Raw genomic sequence first — 7,876 nt, forward strand, 5'->3', positions numbered from 1 at the left:
CAGTTTGGAAGAGGTTTGTGACAAATAGATTTCATGAGGGTTTTTTTGTTTGTTCTAAAAACAACTAAAAGTCCATACGCCATAAAAATCTGAACAATGCCTTTTGAATACTTTCTGCCAAATTATGATGCTATACTCCTTTCTTCATATAAAAATGAAGAGCGACGTTTATAGGCCGAGTTGTCCAGTCTTATTCCACTTTAGTCTATTCCTTTCATTCAGACTCTAAACTGAAAGAGAAAAACACATCACCTTCACACACTCCCACAATTTTAATTATCTTACCTTGGTTCCTTGTTATTAGTTTGAGTAATTAGTTGAAGTTCATAAAACAAAACCTTCCGCTCTAGGCCCAAAAACATTCAACGGAAGTCGAACATCTGCCTTTAAAATCTGCTGCTATAAAGAGAAAGGCAGAAAGGGCATCAGAGCCAATCACCTATGAAACAGTTATTTTCCACTGTCACTGGCCTCAACATCAGCCTTGACTGAGTGCAGTAACTTCCTTTCTGTCCTAGCACCTCCCTCCATGGAGGTTAACAGCAGGAGGAGAGGAGAAATAGAGCAGAAAAGGAGAGATAACGCAAGAGAGACAATGAAAGAGAGAGAGAGAACTCAAGCAAGAGTCCAATCTGCGGGTCCTGCTTTGCCACCTGTCAAAATCGTGGGAATTTACTAACCAAATGTAAGCAATCAGTGTAAATATTGGCTAGGCCATGGAAGGCGAACCACGGTCAGAGTCCCAAAATCAACACAGCACTCAAAAACACAGAGCCAAAGTAAAGACACAGACACCACCTCTCAGACTGCTGCTGCTACACACACACACACTTATCAAAGACCGCTTGTAAGCGGACGCTAATCTTCAACGACCATGCTTGTACATTCATTAGAAACTGAAATCATCAGTCGACAGCTAAATTAGACGATGGTTTAGTTTAGCGGTGGCGCTGCTTCCTTAGTCACTTCCTCTTCCTTTGAAAAAAGAAGTGAAAGAGAGGGGGTTTTGTTGGCTCAGCAAGTCTTGTTAGCAAGATATCATCTAAAGTAGTCCTTATCATAGCATAAAATAAGATATGCAGCTTATTCTGCAGAGCTATTTAAGTCCAGCACCACATAAAAAAATATTTAGCTGAGTTGAGAGTTTGCCATCGGAATTGAATTTCATGAGAATGACTAGGTGAAATAATGAAAAGACAAATATGTGGTTGCATGCAACAACAAATATAAAACACTACAAGTATAGTCCAATTCTTGAACGAATGATACTTCTTAAAAAAGGTTAGAAATTGTCAGAAAGTTTCTCAAACTCATAAATTATTGCTTTGATTCAGTCAAATGCAGGGTTTCCCACAGAGAGTGTTCATGAGTTGATGAAAATCTCATAAATAAATAAAGTATTTTTTAATTTTTTTGGGTTAAAAATTATCCAAAATAATTTTTTGAGCAAGTACATAACCAGACAGTGTTCAAAACTATCTACTTGCCTTAGCTAGATTCAAAACGGTAAGCTTGTAATAATGTTTTTAATTCCAGTGATACTGGTGGGAAATTCAAGCATGTCTTTGCGTCATTACGTCACGTCTGTACACATAAAGAAGGAGTCTCGGCTAGTCGGCTATATTGCGTCATTACGTCACGTCTGTACACATAAAGAAGGAGTCTCGGCTAGTCGGCTGTATTGCGTCATTACGTCACGTCTGTACACATAAAGAAGGAGTCTCGGCTAGTCGGCTGTATTGCGTCATTACGTCACGTCTGTACACATAAAGAAGGAGTCTCGGCTAGTCGGCTGTATTGCGTCATTACGTCACGTCAGTACACATAAAGAAGGAGTCTCGGCTAGTCGGCTGTATTGCGTCATTACGTCACGTCTGTACACATAAAGAAGGAGTCTCGGCTAGTCGGCTATATTGCGTCATTACGTCACGTCTGTACACATAAAGAAGGAGTCTCGGCTAGTCGGCTGTATTGCGTCATTACGTCACGTCTGTACACATAAAGAAGGAGTCTCGGCTAGTCGGCTGTATTGCGTCATTACGTCACGTCTGTACACATAAAGAAGGAGTCTCGGCTAGTCGGCTGTATTGCGTCATTACGTCACGTCAGTACACATAAAGAAGGAGTCTCGGCTAGTCGGCTATATTGCGTCATTACGTCACGTCTGTACACATAAAGAAGGAGTCTCGGCTAGTCGGCTGTATTGCGTCATTACGTCACGTCTGTACACATAAAGTAGGAGTCTCGGCTAGTTGGCTGTATTGCGTCATTACGTCACGTCCGTACACATAAAGAAGGAGTCTCGGCTAGTCGGCTATATTGCGTCATTACGTCACGTCTGTACACATAAAGAAGGAGTCTCGGCTAGTCGGCTGTATTGCGTCATTACGTCACGTCCATACACATAAAGAAGGAGTCTCGGCTAGTCGGCTATATTGCGTCATTACGTCACGTCCGTACACATAAAGGAGGAGTTTCGGCTAGTCGGCTGTATTGCGTCATTACGTCACGTCTGTACACATAAAGGAGGAGTTTCGGCTAGTCGGCTGTATTGCGTCATTACGTCACGTCTGTACACATAAAGAAGGAGTCTCGGCTAGTCGGCTGTATTGCGTCATTACGTCACGTCCGTACACATAAAGAAGGAGTCTCGGCTAGTCGGCTATATTGCGTCATTACGTCACGTCCGTACACATAAAGAAGGAGTTTCGGCTAGTCGGCTGTATTGCGTCATTACGTCACGTCCGTACACATAAAGAAGGAGTCTCGGCTAGTCGGCTGTATTGCGTCATTACGTCACGTCCGTACACATAAAGAAGGAGTCTCGGCTAGTCGGCTGTATTGCGTCATTACGTCACGTCCGTACACATAAAGAAGGAGTCTCGGCTAGTCGGCTATATTGCGTCATTACGTCACGTCTGTACACATAAAGAAGGAGTCTCGGCTAGTCGGCTGTATTGCGTCATTACGTCACGTCTGTACACATAAAGTAGGAGTCTCGGCTAGTTGGCTGTATTGCGTCATTACGTCACGTCCGTACACATAAAGAAGGAGTCTCGGCTAGTCGGCTATATTGCGTCATTACGTCACGTCTGTACACATAAAGAAGGAGTCTCGGCTAGTCGGCTGTATTGCGTCATTACGTCACGTCCGTACACATAAAGAAGGAGTCTCGGCTAGTCGGCTATATTGCGTCATTACGTCACGTCCGTACACATAAAGGAGGAGTTTCGGCTAGTCGGCTGTATTGCGTCATTACGTCACGTCTGTACACATAAAGAAGGAGTCTCGGCTAGTCGGCTATATTGCGTCATTACGTCACGTCTGTACACATAAAGAAGGAGTCTCGGCTAGTCGGCTATATTGCGTCATTACGTCACGTCCGTACACATAAAGAAGGAGTTTCGGCTAGTCGGCTGTATTGCGTCATTACGTCACGTCTGTACACATAAAGAAGGAGTCTCGGCTAGTCGGCTGTATTGCGTCATTACGTCACGTCCGTACACATAAAGAAGGAGTCTCGGCTAGTCGGCTATATTGCGTCATTACGTCACGTCCGTACACATAAAGAAGGAGTTTCGGCTAGTCGGCTGTATTGCGTCATTACGTCACGTCCGTACACATAAAGAAGGAGTTTCGGCTAGTCGGCTATATTGCGTCATTACGTCACGTCTGTACACATAAAGAAGGAGTCTCGGCTAGTCGGCTATATTGCGTCATTACGTCACATCTGTACACATAAAGAAGGAGTTTCGGCTAGTCGGCTGTATTGCGTCATTACGTCACGTCCGTACACATAAAGAAGGAGTCTCGGCTAGTCGGCTATATTGCGTCATTACGTCACGTCTGTACACATAAAGGAGTCTCGGCTAGTCGGCTATATTGCGTCATTACGTCACGTCCGTACACATAAAGGAGTCTCGGCTAGTCGGCTATATTGCGTCATTACGTCACGTCCGTACACATAAAGAAGGAGTTTCGGCTAGTCGGCTGTATTGCGTCATTACGTCACGTCCGTACACATAAAGAAGGAGTCTCGGCTAGTCGGCTATATTGCGTCATTACGTCACGTCTGTACACATAAAGAAGGAGTCTCGGCTAGTCGGCTATATTGCGTCATTACGTCACGTCTGTACACATAAAGGAGTCTCGGCTAGTCGGCTATATTGCGTCATTACGTCACGTCCGTACACATAAAGAAGGAGTCTCGGCTAGTCGGCTATATTGCGTCATTACGTCACGTCTGTACACATAAAGAAGGAGTCTTGGCTAGTCGGCTATATTGCGTCATTACGTCACGTCTGTACACATAAAGAAGGAGTCTCGGCTAGTAGGCTATATTGCGTGTGAGGATGTTGGAGGTGGAGATTTATAGCCTTTTTTCACAGCACTTGATATAATTAAACTTATCAATTTGATGGCGGATCCAGAAAGGTTCAAACGATTCACCCGTTGTAAAATGCGAAAGACTGCATTTGGACTTCGGAGTGGCTACAGAAAAAAAAGAGACTGCAACCGGCCCATGCGAAAACAAGGATATCGGAAGGGCATTAAATGTAGTCACGCAATGTATTGTTAACATTAACAATTTGAGAACAAAGTATAATTTGCACGGTTTGATGTGATATAAGCGATCGTTAGATTTACTGCAATGCTGTTTTCCTCTTAGTTGGTCAGAACAAAAGTGGATTTTAGTTACTTGTTCAGATGACATTTTCCAGTGAAAATTCTTATGTTGGTCATACTTCCAAAAGTAGAATCTGTGATTGCGAATGCCAGTATCCACACCGGCGCGGTGACCGACAGCCGCACATTCTCCTCAAAACATTAGATTCATCCGTGCTGTGCCGTGCCGAGGCACAACCCACGTAAAGTTGATAATTCCGCGAATAACTGCAATTGCAGATTTCGAACAGAGATGGCGACAAAGAGGAAAAACTACAGACTGCAGCTTTAAATTACAATAATGTACAATTAAAAATCACAATGACTAAAACACTTACTAAAAAACATTAAGGGCCAGATTTATCAAACAGGGCAAATTAGTGCAAGAGCATAATGGCATAATAGCGCTGATGGGAGTGGAAAGTTCAGCACGTGATCTACTGACGACCTGCAAATTAAAGAACACAGACACAGCCGGATCATTTCCATAATGACCAACGCAATCTACCAAGAGCTGCGCAAATTAGCGTAGGGTCGCAAACAAGCAAAGCCGCTGATAATCAGTTGTGGGGTGATCTACTAGGAAGGAACACAGAAAAAAAATGGTTTAAGATATGCTTTTGGGGGGGGCTTTAAATAATGGCGCAAATACCAGTACATTGACGAGTGCAAACCTTAGTAAATCACCTTGTGTGATTCATTTAAATAATCTACTCACATAAATTTTTCGCCTGAAAGGGAAACTCCTACAAATGCATATGCAATAAGATCAGCCGCAGAAATAACCCTGTCCACGCATTTTCAGCGCAAATGTTTCCACTGCATGTCTTTAGTAAATCCTGAAAGTATTTTTTTAACTCCAAAAGAAGCTGGTAGTAAATCTGGCCCAATTTTTTGTAAGAATTGTGAGACTAAATCAGTGTAGATACCGACTGGCTGTTAACGACAACATTTAATAACATACAAGCCACGTTTCCACCACAGGAAGTTTCCCCAGGAACTAGGAACTTTGGGGTGGTAGTCGATGTTTCGACCGCAGGAACCAGGATCCAAATGAAGTTCCGTGTAAAAAATTCCCCCTCAGAAAGTCCCTGCTCGCGAGGTAGTACTTTTTCAAAGTTCAGGAACTTTCAGGGGTGGGACTTGGGTGCTGAACATGCTGATTGGTTGACTCCACGCAGCATTTTATTCAACCACCATTTTTAAAAGTCTTTTTTTTTTAAAGACTGATGGACTGAAGACGAGGTTCAGGCTTTATTAAGCTTATATGCAGAGGACGAAATCTAGCGGGAACTGGAAAGTCGCACGCAGTGCTATGTCATCGGACTAATTTGCCTAATATTCACGGTACTTTAAATAACGATGGAAACACAGACAGCAACAGGCCTGGGACAAATTGTTTTAATTTAGGTGGAAACGCAGCTATGGTAAAATATACACTTTGGCAACCAAGTTATTAAATGGTATTTAATTTTTTAATTTTTTTTAATCATTAAAACACACTACCAATCAAAAAGTTTGGACACTCTTGAAATGATTGTAATTTAAAACAAAAAATTAATTGTCAAGTTGGAGTGGATAGTGAGCAGCCAATAAGTGCCCAACATGCATTTGAAAAGCATCCCAAGATGCACCTCATGAAGTTGGTTGAGAAGATGTCCGGAGTACGCAGAGTCAGAGTTTAGACCAAAGGTGGGGCTTTCAAGAAGCTCAAACATACGATTTATTTTAACATTTTTGGTCACCACATCATTTCCATCCTTTCATTTGTATTATTTCACAATTTTTGATGACTTTACTATTAATCTAAAATAAAGAACGAGTATCTGTGTCCAAACCTTTGACTGAAATGAGTTATTTTGTGCAGTATATAGTTAAGAGTGTTTTCAATATCTGAGATGACATATAAAGCGTAAAGGAGCATGGAAGCTTTTGGAGATCTCAGGATGTCTCAACCCTTTCATCAGCAGGTTTCCTCTGTTTGACACATGAGCATGACTGTCGAGGGAACAGGGTGTAACTCTGACCCTCCCTTTCTTTCAGTAACACTCCAGTCAGTCAATCAGTCTGTAAGTGAACTAATAATAACAACAACACCCATGTGCGCCCACATAGAAAAATGACACATGCACTGTATGCCCAGTAACACAAGCCTAGGCAGCATGCAAACTGCTCCTTTAAGAGTGCAAAAGTGAAGGGCGAACAGAGAGGGAAAGAGGGAGGGAAACCTGTAATCGCAACTGTGGAACGTCAGATCGCCGCGCTAGAACTCCCAGTGTGCAGTTACATCAGTTGAGCAAAGAGAGAGAGAGAGAGAGAGAGAGAGGGAAAATAGGGCATGTCAGAGAAGCCTACCTCACACACAGCTGCAGGGGAGGCAGGTGGCAGTTTGTCCCCTTCTGTCCTGCGGCGGAGACCCCAAAACAGCAAGCCGGACTGGCTTGGGAGGGATTTAGAAGGGGGGGGGGGGACTCTTCTGTCCTGAAATCTGTCTTCCTGCAGCCTGTTGCACTGTGGTCACTGCATTGCTGAAAAGTTTGTCAAACTTTCAAGTGTCTGTCAACACAGAAGTGAGAGCGAGAGAGGCTGGGAGGAAAGTTTTAAAAGAGACGAGTGAAAAAAAGAAAAGTAAAAGAAGCGGTTTCAATTTCCTGAACTACCTTGCACGCGCGCACTCTCTCTCTCTCTCTCTCTCTCTCTCTCTCTCTCTCTCTCCGTTCAAGCTGTACCAGAGGCAGTGAGCTGGCTGAATCGGGACAGCAAGAGCCATCTGTTAAAACACGCCTGCCTTTTTTGCTTTACTCACATTCTCCCTGAATCGCTGAGCGACCGAGGGAAGAGGAGGAGGAGAAGGGGGAGGCAAAGAGAGGCAGAGAAAGAGAGCTGGTACCCAATCTGAACACACAAACACTCACAAAGGGCAGCACAGGCGGAGCTTGCGGACAGAGTGAGTGAAAGGGGAAAGCTTGGCTTCAGTGTGCAGTATTCATGGTTATTCATGTGGCTTCTACCTTCTGGGCTTAATAGTGCGAGTTAGCCAGAGGAGCAGCGCTTCACAGGCAGCTTCAGGCGCACACACTTATTATGAGACTGCTATTAGTACAGACAGAAGAGATTAGTACAGACAGCACATTCAAACATGTCCTTTCAGTTACTAAGCCAAGGGGGATATTTAAGGCAACTGCCAATTTTTTTAACTTTGATAATAAAA

The 7,876-nt window shown here is 43.4% G+C and overlaps 1 protein-coding gene across 9 annotated transcripts in view; it reads right to left on the bottom strand.

Moving 5' to 3' along the window:
• The window catches only part of sulf2b (sulfatase 2b), a 137,992-nt gene extending 130,512 nt beyond the window's left edge, over positions 1-7,480 (bottom strand). For 3 of the 9 annotated variants that reach the window (XM_084098801.1, XM_084098797.1, XM_084098805.1), the window contains exon 1: positions 286-628. The gene's annotated coding sequence lies outside the window, so the exon portion shown is untranslated. Of the gene's footprint in view, positions 1-285; positions 629-7,020 lie in introns of those variants that run through there. The other 6 variants (XM_084098808.1, XM_084098796.1, XM_084098807.1 and 3 more) reach the window with 6 other exon arrangements.
• Positions 7,481-7,876: the final 396 nt, after the last annotated feature.

The sequence above is a fragment of the Abramis brama genome (genome assembly GCF_963993115.1).
Source record: "Abramis brama genome assembly, chromosome: 22".
NCBI classification, from domain to species: Eukaryota; Metazoa; Chordata; class Actinopteri; order Cypriniformes; family Leuciscidae; genus Abramis; species Abramis brama.